The sequence below is a fragment of the Solanum stenotomum genome, chromosome 12 (genome assembly GCF_019186545.1).
Source record: "Solanum stenotomum isolate F172 chromosome 12, ASM1918654v1, whole genome shotgun sequence".
Taxonomy (NCBI): Eukaryota; Viridiplantae; Streptophyta; class Magnoliopsida; order Solanales; family Solanaceae; genus Solanum; species Solanum stenotomum.
The window spans coordinates 18300270-18305598 of record NC_064293.1 but is presented as its reverse complement, the minus strand read 5'-3'; positions in this window follow the sequence as shown (position 1 = coordinate 18305598).

Below are 5329 nucleotides of genomic sequence, written 5' to 3'. Positions count from 1 at the left end.
CCATTAGAACTGGAGCTAATCCTGTAAATAGATTAAAGAAACCTTTCTCTCCCTACAGTTATGATCCTAATGTTGTATGTGATCACTGTAAGCGTAAGGTGCACACTAAGGCTATATGTTTTCAATTGGTTAGTTATCATCCTGATTTTGAGAGGAGAAGAAGGGAGAATCAGACTAACCAACAATCAAATTAGGGGAATTATCAGGCTGAGAGATGTGGTAACTTTCACACTGAGAGAGGTGGTAACTTTCACACTGCTCATAATGTTGTTGGTAATATAGTGAAGTATCAAGATCAGACATCTAACTTCTCAGGGAATATAGACTATAGCAAAGGTATGAAAGTCATACATGAACAATATAATCATGCACATACTTGGGAAATCTAATCTGCAGGGAGGCTTAGAAATGGCTACTAGTTCACATGGTCAAAATACTGGCAATGCTATTCAGGGTTGCTCTTCAACCAACACAACAGGTAATACCATCAATCATACAATAGGTAATCATGATTGGATAGTGGATTCCGGAGCCACCCACCATATGACGTATAATTCAAATATTCTTGTACAAAAGAAACCTCTCTCTCCCAACACTCATAATCAAGTACACCTACCTATTGGAGAAACCACCACTGTTACTCACTCAGGATCTTGTAACATCACCAAGCATGAAGATGTTAATAATATACTAATAATACCTGCATTCAAAAACAACCTTCTGTCAGTCTCAAAGCTTACTAGAGATCTTCAGTGTACACTCTCTTTCTTTTTTGATTTCTTTTTATTTTTCAGGACCTTTACAATGAGCAGGTGAAGGTGATTGGTAGAGAATCTGATGGCCTCTACTTTCTTCCTGCTCACACTGCTTACAACACCAATCAAGTCTCTTCTAATCATATACATTCCTCCAATGAACAGGAGGACACTCATTCTCAAATATTGTTGTGGCATCAAAGACTGGGGCACACCTCTTCCAGTGTCCTAGAACATGTCATCCCTAATTCTTCTAAGCGTAGTTTAGTAGAAGTTAAAAATTATACCATTTGTCCCTTAGCCAAACAACATAGATTACCATCTCCTCATAGTACCTCTGTGTCATCCTTTCCATTTCAATTGTTACATATTGATGTTTGGGGTCCATTCAAATTTCCTGCACATGATGGGAACATGTTTTTTGTTACTATTGTGGATGATTGTACAAGAATGTTGTGGTTGTTCTTAATAAAACTGAAAAGTGATGTTTGTGTCATTATGCAAAACTTCTTTAGTTTAGTTCATACACAGTTTGGAGTAGTAGTGAAGATTATCAGAACAGACAATGAGACTAAATTTGTTAATGCTGAGTGTCATAAGTTGTGTACTTCTTTAGGCATTGTGCATCAAAGAACTTGCATCCATATCCCTCAGCAAAATGGTATTGCCGAGAGAAAACACAAACATATTTTAGAAGTAGCCAGAGCCATCAAATTCCAAGGATACATTCCTCTTAGATTTTAAGGTCATTGCATTCTAAGTGTTGCATATGTTATCAATAAGCTGCCTACTCCAGTTCTAAGGGGAAAATCACCATATGAGATGTTTCATAACTACAAACCAAATTCCCTGCATCATCGCAGAATAATTGGTTGTTCATGTTTTGCCAAAAATATGCATATCAATGATAAATTTCAGCCCAGGAGTGTTGTTGCTATTCATATGGGATACAGTGATCAGACTAAATGTTACATTCTTTATGACTTGAAAGACACACATTTCTTCATCAGTAGAGATGTTGTCTTTAAATAGTCTATATTTCCATTCTCCCTTCCTCCATCAACTGCTTGGAAACTATTTCCTACAATTGCTGATCCTACAGATGATGACTTATGTCATGTTGATGATATTGTCAGTCCTCCCACAGTCCCTATAATTACTTCTCCAACATCAATACCACCTATTCAGAGGAGATCTCAAAGAACCAGTACTGCACCACTATGGATAAAGGATTATGTAGTTGTTGTACAAAATATTCCTTCCACATCCAAACCTTGATACTCCATTGATCAATATCTTGCCTATGACATGTTGACAACTCCTTATCAATCTTATATATCTTCTTTTGGAGCTGATATTGAACCATCCAACTTTGAAGCAACTTGTAGAGATCCTAGATGGGTTGAGGCAATGCAAGCTGAGATTACAGCTTTGGAATCCAACAACACCTAGCAGGTTGTTTCACTGCCTTTTGGTAAATCACCTATTGGATGCAAGTGGATTTTCAAGATCAAGTACCAAGCCAATGGTAAGGTTGAGAGGTTTAAATCCAGACTGGTTGCTAAAGGTTTTAATCAGAGGGAATGGTTAGACTATCAGGAGACTTTCTCTCCTGTTGTTAAGCTGATAACTGTTAGGAGTGTCTTAGCACTGGTTGCAGCAGGCAATTGGCATATACATTAGATGGATGTGTACAATTCTTTCCTATAAGGAGATTTATATGATGAAGTTTATATGACTCTTCCACAAGGCTTCCAACTTCCACATGGATTTAATGGGCAGGGGGAGAAACCAGTGTGTAGGCTCATCAAATCCTCTATGGGCTGAAGCAAACACCTAGGCAATGGAATGTAAAACTCACTGAAGCACTCATTAAATCAGGCTTTGTGCAAAGTCATCTTGATTATTCTCTATTCACAAAAAGAACTGGTACTGCCTTAGTGATAATATTGGTGTATGTTGATAATATGATAATCACAGGTAATGATATCAACCTCATTCAGGAAACTAAAAGGACCTTGCAGGACACCTTCAAAATGAAATACCTTGGAGATCTTAAGTATTTCCTAGGAATTGAATTTGCCAGGTCTCAAAAAGGCATAGTTATGCATCAGATGAAGCACACTCTTGAGATCATTTGTGAAGCTGGCCTGAGTGCTGCAAAACCAGCCACTACACCACTTGATCCATATGTGCAATTAACCACTAAAGAGTATGATGAGATCAATGATAGAGGTAATTCTAACAGTAAAAACTGAAGGATCCTAGTGCATACAAAAGACTGATAGGGAAACTACTGTACCTAACTGTCACTAGGCTAGACATCTCATTTGCCATTCAGACCCTAAGTCAGTTTCTACAACAACCTAAACAGTCTCACCTTACTACTGCACTAAGAGTGGTAAAGTATATAAAGGGACAAGCAAGGCTGAGAATTCTGTTGTCAAGCACAGATAACAAACTACTACAAGTATATTGTGACTCAGATTGGGCTACATGTCCACATACCAGAAGATCAGTGACTGAATTCCTAGTTAAAGTTGGGGACTCACTCATTTCATGGAAATCCAAAAAGCAGGGAACTGTCTCCAGAAGCTCAACTGAAGTTGAGTACAGGAGCATGGCTAATTCAGTAGCTGAGATAGTTTGGATAGTTGAACTATTCAAAGAGCTGGGAGCAAAAATTGAAACACCAGTAATCATTCACACTGATACCAAATCAGCAATGCAGATTGCAGCAAATCCAGTGCATCATGAGAGAACAAAGTGCATAGAGTTGGACTGTCACTTCATAAGAGAGAAGATACATCAAGGATTGATTGAAACAAGACACTTAAATACCAGAGAACAAATAGTTTATTTACTTACTAAGGGTCTAAGTAGAACACAACACGAGTACTTACTATCCAAGTTTGGTGTATTGAACTTATTTATACCCTCAAACTTGAGGGGGAGTATTGGAGAAAGGATCACTTAGAAGCTATTGGGACTAAGTTGTAAATAATAGAAGTTAGCAGTGCTAGTTAGCAATGTTTGTTATAAAGTTAGTTAAAAGTCACTGTATATATAACAGCTTTTGTAATTCATTGTAGACTGGTTAAGTTGAATGAAACTTTGACAGTTATCTTCATCTTCTTTGTTTCTCTGAGCTTGAGTTAGTTAACAACTTCTCTAATGGAGAAATCTAATAGGCGGACCCACCCTTACCCAAGGGGTGTCAAGCACACCTCTTCATAGGAAAATTATATTGTATATCGATGTCAAATTATATTGTATATATATATATATATATATATATATAAGTATTGACACCTCTTGACATAAGTTAAATGCAACTGAGATTTGATTTCATTGACCACTAGATCACACCCTTGGATGCCTTCCATTAGCAACAAGTACCTATTAACTTTATCCACTAAAACTAAAACAGGTGGAAAGAATCACCTAGGTCACATGCTTAGGTGCTAAATGTTGTCATTTCTTGAAGAGGAGATGAAAGCAGTTAAAACTTTCTCTAGACTAAAATCCTTGTAATACAAGAGAATTAGACTGAAATCCATTTTAAATCTCAACTAGTATATAAAAACAGTCAGTCGACTAAAAAAAAGTGTGATTGCATCATTGCAATACTAGTGGAGTGGTAGTACATGTTGGGCTAACGAAATTATTAAAAGATATGCAATAATAAAGATGGGTTTGAGAAAGCTTTATGGATCACATGGCATCATTGGATGTTTCTTTATTAAAAGGAAAAAAGAAACTATTTAGCCAAAAGGAAGAGCCCTACCCATTCCTACGTAGTTGCCTTATCGGAGAAAAAAAGAAGAGAAGTCACTTGAAACAGAAGAAAAGAACATCCATCTACTTTCCTCATTTTGTTTAATAAGTCCGGAAAACAAAATTGATTTGGGTAAAAGAAATGAGTTATATGATTAAGTGGGTTGGATCGGGCTAAAATTGAGGAATTTTAGTTGATTTGGGGCTTTCCATTCAATTAAGGGGCACAAATAATGAAATGTAACGGCAGAGGTAATAATAACTTTATTTTAACGATAAAGACATAGTCAATCAATAACACAAAGTTAAGGGGTATTTTTAATCATTTTCCCTTTTGTTTATTACATTTTATTTAGTCTCTCCAATATTTTACTTAACAAATAAATGTGTAGACAAGTAAAGAAAGGACATCGACAAACATGTGCATGTAGTGTCATGTTATGTATTAGGTTTGTAATTGACAATTAAAGCCACTCCATTTGTTTTATTTTGTGTGATGTTTTCTTTAGTTTGATTTAAACAACAATATGATATTTTTTTATATATACTTATAAATGAGTTAATATTATAAGTTCTATTTTGTTGTTAATAATAGGGAAAATACATAAAAACCCCCCTGAACTTGGCACGAAAACTTACTTTAGTACTTCAACTACACGGGTGTTTATATACCCCCTAATCTCATTTAAAGTGAATAAATACCCCCCTAAGAATACAAAACCAATCTCACAGTGGCAAGTATACTACACACGCGCCAAGTCATTGCCATATCAACGCCACATCATTGCCACGTCAGA